General features: G+C 47.3%; 1 long non-coding RNA gene across 1 annotated transcript; it reads right to left on the reverse strand.

The window, feature by feature from the left end:
- Positions 1–3,167: 3,167 nt before the first annotated feature.
- Positions 3,168–7,864, reverse strand: LOC132390592 (uncharacterized). Its single transcript, XR_009510949.1, has 3 exons — positions 7,826–7,864; positions 7,267–7,355; positions 3,168–3,341 (listed from the first exon to the last, which is right to left on the reverse strand). It is a non-coding gene; the product is annotated as an uncharacterized LOC132390592 (long non-coding RNA).
- Positions 7,865–8,139: the final 275 nt, after the last annotated feature.

Genomic DNA, 8,139 nt, shown 5'->3' on the forward strand with positions numbered 1-8,139 from the left:
CCCTCAGATCCCATTCTCTGCCTTTCCTCTCTCCTATCTCTCCACACACTCTGAACTCAATTCTGTGCACTCTGGCTCTCAATTCCCCAAACCAGGGGAAAACTATTGTGCACATGCACCCTATCTGTGCCTTTCCTGGCTTCATACCCACGATCCAAGGAACAAAGTCCCCTCCTTCTTGCCGTCTCTCCATAACTCAGACCCTCGAGACCCGGCAACATCCTCGTAAATCTCCCTCTACGCTCTTTCCCGATCAGTGGCATCTTTCCTTCAGCAGGGCGACCAGAACTGAACACCGGACTCCAAGTGCGGACTCACCGACACCTTGTACAACTTAAATGTGACCTCAGCACGGTTGAAGATGCAAGATTAACGTAAATAGCGAAAAATAATAAATACTTGTTCAAAGGAGAATACCGAGGGAGAGTTTAAATGTGTACGGGGTGTTCTTACACTGGTAGCGAAGAGGCAGCAACTGCTTGTAAATTGTTGAGTTAACCGGCGCCTGTACCCCCTCCCCGATGGTACCGATGAGCACAGCGCACTTACCCGGCTGGAGAGGGTCCTCGCTGATGGATGCGGTCTTCCCGAGGCATTCCTTCTTGAACATGTCCTCGATGGAGGGGAGGTTTGTGCCCGTGATGGGGTTGGCTGAGCCTAGAACCCTCTGCAGCCTCTGGGGACCCTCTGCATTGCAGCCTCCACACCAGGCGGCGATGCGACAAGTCAGAACGCTCCCCACAGTGCATCCCGAGAAATTCGCGAGTCTTCAATGAGAGACTACATCCCCTCAAACTCCTAACCTTGCAATCTCTTCGGTACCGAGAGAGGTATGGATGTTGGAGAAGGCAAGGGCCGAGTAGAGTCTAGAATACTCTCCGGCTCAGACCGGAATTAAACAAGAGCACAGTGATGAAATCCAAAGATAAAGTCACAAACAGCAGTACAAGAAATGGATCCCGTACGGTTGAGCACTGAGTGCTCGGCGCGAGGCCTTCACCGACAGACAGTCCATGAAGGAACATTGACGGACAATAATTGGCATTCTGAGTCTTAAAGGGAAAGTGACAGCGAACTACTCTCGGAGGAATGGGAGTGCTGAAACCTGGGTGCCTGAGGCTATTCTGACAGGAACATCACCCGTTCTTCGAGTCACATGAATTTGTTGTGCCCAGTGTAGACCCTCTGAGACGCTTATACACAATATCTCAGGAACTTCAAAGACGATCATACGGCAGAGTGGTAGAATTAAGCTATTTGCTTGATCGTGTCGGCCCATCATTTGAACATGGCTGATCAATCCTTATTCCCAATGTTCAGACTTCGCTCCGTATCTCTTCATGCTCTGACTAGTCAGGAATCTATCACTCTGAAATATGCCCCATAGATTCTCGTCCACGGCCGCCTGTAACAAGGAATTCCACATATTCTCTCTTCTCTAGCAAATAAATTCCTCCAAATCTCTGTTGCGAATTCACATCCCTCTGTCCTGTGCCCGTCGAAGGTAGGTTTGGAGAAAACAAAGTGCAGAATGTCCTGAAAAGAACACCTGTCCAACTGTTAAACACGGGGTGGATCGATCATAGTTGTTTTGCAGCCAGTGGCAGAGGGACAAATTTCACTGGGAGACGGAAGAATGCATTCAATTAAATACCATCGAATTCTGGAAGCAAACATCACACCGTCTGTAAAAATGCTGAAGATGAAAAGAGGACGGCTTCTACAACAGGATAATCATCTGAAATACACCCTAAACTCAAACTCCACAACGGACTACTTCAAGAGGTGCAAGCTGAATGTTGTGCCGTGGCCCTCACTGTCCCCCGACCGAAACATTATCGACAATCTGTGGATAGACCTCAAAAGAGCAGTGCACGCAAGACGGGCAAAGAATCTCGCAGAACTAGAAGGCCTTTGCAACGCAGAATGGGTGAAAATTCCCCCAAACAAGAATTGAAAGACACTTAGCTGGATACAGAAAGCATTTAAAAGATGTGACACTTGCCAAAGTAGGCGTTACTAAGTACTGACCTTTCAGGGTACCCAAACATTTGCTTCGGGCGCTAATACTTTTTTGTTATTTTGAAACTGTAAAAGATAGAAAATAAAAAAGGCAATCTTGCTTAAAATATTAAAGCACTGTGTCATCTTTAACATTATGCCTTTTGGAATTCAGGTCCTTTTTTACTCGCTTAGCTATTCAAAGTAACAAAAACTGTGACCAGGGGTGCCCAAACCTGTGCATATCACTGTCAGGGCAAACTGTTAGTAGGTTTGTTTTCAGTTTATTTATCGTTTATAATTGCACAGTTAGAACAGTAGGCATGCCTGGCAGGAGAGTTGAATGCTCCTCTTGCAGGATCTGTGACGACAGGGAGACCTCCAGTGACTCTGACAACCTCGCCTCTGATAAATGCCTCCGGATGCAGATTCTAACACACGGATTTATGGAGTTGGAACTGATACTGGATGAACTCAGGATCATTTGAGAAGTTGGGGGAATAGTCGGGAGATATATTGGGAGGATGTTAGACACCATATGTAGATAACAGGAAACTGGCCGAGAGTCAGGATGTTGAATGGGGTTAACTAGCTAGACCCACTGCAGAGTACCCCTGTGCCCAACTGGCTTGATAACAGGTCTACCACTTCCTATACGTCTGGGTGGGGGAGATGCGTGGAAATGACCGAGAAGAGCAAAGTGTCAGAGTTCCGGTCTCTGGCACCGAGTTTGTCTCTCTGGTTAAGAAGGGAAGGCGAGATGAAACAAGCGGTGGTTATCGGTGATTCCTGGTTTGGGGAACATAAAACTGGCTTTCTGTGCAGGATAGAGATTCCTGCCTCCCGCGAGCTCTCGGAATGGGTCCTCTGCGATGTCAAATGGGAGGGTGAGCGGCCGAGTTCTGCACGGGCTGGTGTCGCCAGAAATAGGAGGGTAATAGAGATCAACACGTGGCTTAGGTGTTGGGGTGGGAATGAGGGCTTCAGATAGTTGGATCACTGGGGCTTCTAAGGAAGGTGAGAACTGTGCATAAGAGAGCGTTTCAATCCAATCCGAGTTTAATTGTCATTCAACCATACATCAGTAAAAATGCATCAGGTAAAATAGAAAGCACACGGTGAATATCAGTACTTATACGATCACACAAATTAGACTGTATATACATTCACATATATACACACATTTATGCAAATCTGCAGTCGACCATAACAGAGCTTGTCTTCTGCAGGGCGAACACGAGGGGGCAGCACAGACTGCTGCCTGGAGGCCGCAAAACACCGCTCCGCGTTGCGCCGCTCCTTCATTTTCTCCGCCAGCGAGCAACTCTCTCAGTTTACACCTGAACCGAAGTAGAAGTAATATCCCAGCGTGAGTTTCGCCATTAGAAAGGCGGAGTGGTGGGTTTAAACTTCAGTCCGGTTCTGCAACAAGATTCTGATAACAGATAGTGAAGTGGTTGTTGTGAAAGATGTTATTCAGACCTCAGACAAAGTCAGGAAGGAAAAGGTTGATCCTGCTGGGACTCATGTTCTGAGATGCGTCCATCTCCATGCAGGAAGTATTGTACAAAAGGAAGATGAGCTAAGGGCTGGGCCCAACGCCTGGAAGTATGATATTATAGCAATTAGTGAGAGTTGGTTGCAGGAATGGCAGGACCGTTAGTTCATCATTCCCGATATCTGCTGCTTTAGACGTACGAATACGGGGATAATTCAAGGGCGACGGTTATATTGAACTAGTCGTTGAATATATCACGGCAATGGTCAGTTAGGACAGAAAGGAGAACTCGTCCACGTGAGGACTTAAGGGAGGAGCTGAGGAATAAAAAGGAATTAACTCGTTCATGGGGCAACAGTCCTGGGAGTTTAGAGGAACAGACCTGTAAGAGGTCATAGACTGTTGCAAGAAGCATTTCGCTGTGATCTTGGGTGATTTTAGCAGGTATTGACTGTGAGTCTCATACTGTGAAAGGACCAGTGGAATAGTTTGTCAAGCGTTTGGAAGAAAGTTGTCCGAATCAGTACGTATAAAGTCCCATCGAGGGACTGCAAAACTTGATCTCCTACTGCGGAATGGGACAAGGCAAAGGACAGAAGTTTATGTAGAGGACCACATTGCATCTAGTGATGTTGATGCCATTATTTAAAAGGTCATTATGGAAAAGGATAAGTGTGAAGTTGAGTTTAGTTTCCGAATTTGAGGAAGGCCAGCTTTATTGGGGTCAGGAGTGATCTGCCAAGTGTGGATCCGGCCAGGCTGTTTTCTGCTGTTCATCGCAAGTTGGAGCGGAAGCGCTGTTCAGCCTCAGTGTGGAGTGGAAAGGACCAGACCGTGAATAAATGGAGGCGTTGAAGGAGAGAGCGACTTCAGTGAACACGACTGGGGTGCGAGAAACTGACCAAAAATAGATCGGAGTTGGGACCATTTCTGGTCGCCCCGTTACAGGAAGAGTAAAGAGGAGTAGGTGATTTCTGTCTTGAGGCAAATCAGAGCAGATAAATCCCCAGAACCTGACAGGGTATTCCTTCGGACCTTGAGGGAGACTAGTGTTGAAATTGCAGGGGCCCTGGCAGAAATATTTGAAATGTCAATCTCCAAGGGTCAGGTGCCGGAGGATTGGAGGATAGCTCATGTAGTTCCATTGTTTAAAAAGGCTCAAAAAGTAAACCAGGAAATTGTAGGCTGGTAAGTTTGACATCGGTAGTCGGTGAATTATTGGAAGCAATACTAAGAGGTAGGATCTACAAGTATTTGAATAGACAGGTGCATATTAGAAACAGTCAGCAAGGCTTTGTGCGCGGTAGGTCATGCTTAACCAATCTATTAGAGTTTTTCGAGGAAGTTACCAGGAAAGTGGATGAAGGGAAGGCAGTGGATGTTGTATCCATGAACTTCAGTAAGGTCGTTGACAAGATCCCGCATGGGAGGATAGTTAGGAAGATTCAATCGCTAGGTATACAGGGAGAGGTAGTAAATTAGATTAGATATTGACTCAATGGAAGAAGTCAGAGAGTGGTAGTGGAGGATTGCTATTCTGAGTGGAGGTCTGTGACTAGTGGTGTGCCACAGGGATCAGTGCTCGGTCCATTGTTATTTGTCATCTATATCAATAATCTGGATGAAAATTTGGCAAGTTGGATCAGCAAATTTGCTTATGATACAAAGATTGGATGTATAGAGGAAAGTGAAGAAGGTTTTCCAAACTTGCAGAGGGATTGAAGCCAGTTAGGAGAGAGGGCTGAAAGATGGCAGCTGGAGTTTAATGCTGATAGGTGCGTGGAGTTACATTTTGGTGGGACTAATCAAAATAGGACATACATGCTAAATTGGAGGGCATTGAGGAATGCGGGTGAACAGAGTGATCTGGGAATAATGGTGCATAGTTCCCTGAAGTTGGAATCTCATGTGGATCGGGTGGTGAAGACTACTTTTGGTATGCTGGCCTTTATAAATCAGAGCATTGAGTATAGGGGTTGGGATGTAATGTTAAAATTGTACAAGGCCTTGGGTGAGGTTACATTTGGAGTATTGTGTACAGTTCCGTTCACCGAATTATAAGAAATATGTAAAGAAAATAGAGAGAGTACACAGGACATTTACTAGAATGTTTCCTGAGTTTCAGCACCTAAGTCACAGAGAAAGGCTGAACAAGTTACGTCTTTATTCTTTGGAGTGTAGAAGGTTGAGGGGGAACTTGATAGAGGCATTTAAAATTAAGAGGGGGATAGATAGAGTTGATGCGGATAGGCTTCTTCCATTGAGAGTAGGGGAGATTCAAACAAGGGAACATGAGTTAAGTTAGAAGTCAAAAGTGTAGGGACAACAAGAGGGGAAATTTCTATACTGAGAGAGTGATAGCTGTGTGGAACGAGCTTCCAGTGGAAATGGTATAGGCAGGTTCGATATTGTCATTTAAAGAAATGACAATTCTGGACAGGAAAGAAATGGAGGGTTATGGGCTGAGTGCAGGTCGCTGGGACTAGGTGAGAGTAAGCGTTCGGCACGGACTAGAAGGGCTGAGATGGCCTGTTCCCGTGCTGTAATTGTTATATGGTTTTATGGTTATATCTCTCTAGTTGCAAAACGGATTAGAGCGTTAGGAGTTTTAGGAGATGTCTGCCATTGAAGACTCACAAATTTCTCCGGATGTACTGTGGAGGGCGTTCTGACTTGTCGCATCGCCGCCTGGTGTGGAGGCTGCAACGCAGAGGGTCGCCAGAGGCTGCAGAGGGTTCTAGGCTCAGCCAACCCCATCAAGAGCACAAACCTCCCCTCCATCGAGGACATGTTCAAGAGGGATTGCCTCGGGAAGACCGCATCCATCAGAGAGGACCCCCTCCCGCCGGGAAATACCCTGTGCTCATCGGTACTATCGGGGAGGGGGTACAGGCGCCTGTAAACTCAACAATTTACAATCAGTTGCTTCCCCTCCGCCATCAGATTGCGAACGCTCCCTGAACACTTAAACACACCTTCGGTATTCTCCTTTTTGCAGTATTTATTAACTTCCCCTATTTACGTTAATTTTACATCTTTGCACCGCACTGAAGTCACGTTGTAGTTGCAGGAATGGTCGCGCTTGCAGGGCGGTGTTCAGTTCTGGTCGCCCTCCTTAGGAAAGATGCCACTGAGATGGAAGGAGTGCGGGGGGAGATTTACGAGGATGTTGCCGGGACTCGAGGGTCTGAGTTATGGAGAAAATAAAAGAAGGATGGGACTTTGTTCCTTGGAGCGTGGGTAGGAAGCCAGGGGAGGCAAATATAGGGTGAATACACTGCCTTTTCTCCTCTTGGTTGGGGCATCGAGAGCTAGTATGCACAGTATTGACGTGAGAGTCGGTGGAGAGAACGGAGAGAGGAGAGGCAGGGACTGGGGTACGAGACAGAGATAGATGGGGAGAAGCGGAATGAGTTTGTGAAAAGAAGGGCAGAGTGAGAAGAGGAGTGAGTAGGAAGGAGTAAATGGAGGGAGTGGGGTAGTTCGTGGCAGGAAGGGAAGAAGAGTGGTCTAAGTGGAGAGAGGGTCAGTAGGGGGGAGAATGGGGATGCAAGTAGTGGAGGAGACTGGGGTAGAAAGCAGGGGAAGATAGGGTGGGAGGGGATAAAAGAATGTGGGAGTGAAGGTGAGGTAGATTGAATGGGGAGAAGTGGGGTGAAGTCACTTGATTGAAGTCGGCCCGAGAGGCAGTTGACAGAGACCTTGGACCTCTTCAGCAATATCCGGGTACAAATATCCCATCTTCTCGCAGATGAATCTGTAATTACCTTTGCAACTGTAACGGTAACTCGATCCGCACTTATTGCAGCTGGGCGTTTCATAGTTTAACTCGTACAGAAGATCAGAGGTCACATTCCTGTCAATGAGGGTGAGACAATTTCAACAGAGACAAAACAGATCCAGCAGACAACCGGAGACGGTCACCAAACTAATCCCACTAATCTGCGCCTCTCTCCACAGCCCCTTGTCAGATTCTAAACTTATCCTAAGATACCGCGCTCTCCCTTCAGCCCCGGGTCCATCGCCGTACGAATCCCACTACACCGCTCTCCCCTACATTCACGAATCAGCTCCCAAATTAATCCCACTGCACCACCCTCCCCCGGCAAACTTGAGTCTGTCAACAAACTAATCCAACTGTCTCACTCTCCCCACAACCCTGTCTTTCTCCAAACTTATCTCACTGACTCCCTCTCTCCCCGCAGACCTGTCAGAACTCAAACTAATCCCACTGCCTGACTCTATCCCCACGACCTCGTTTCAGTCTCCAAACTAATCCCACTGTCTCACTTCCACCTCACAGAGCTGCAACAGTCCAAACCTCACCTGTCTGCGCATTTTCCAATCCAGTATGTTACGTGTCGTTGGACGGCGTTGGAAACAAACTTCTGTGAAATTAAATCCCTTCAGTTAATGTTTGCAACCAGACTCTAACAATGCATATCCATGTGAAGGGACGGTACAAAGAGGGAATCACACAGTGTCTGAGCTCGGGACTATGGTGTGAGTTTCACACTTTGTATGAACACCGGGAGGGTGTGATGGGACGGTGTGGAGGGAGATTCACTTTGTGTCTGAACACGGGAGTGTGTGATGGGACGGTGTGGAGGGAGATTCACTCTGTGTCTGACCCCGGGAGT

This window comes from Hypanus sabinus, unplaced genomic scaffold (genome assembly GCF_030144855.1).
Source record: "Hypanus sabinus isolate sHypSab1 unplaced genomic scaffold, sHypSab1.hap1 scaffold_976, whole genome shotgun sequence".
NCBI lineage: Eukaryota > Metazoa > Chordata > Chondrichthyes > Myliobatiformes > Dasyatidae > Hypanus > Hypanus sabinus.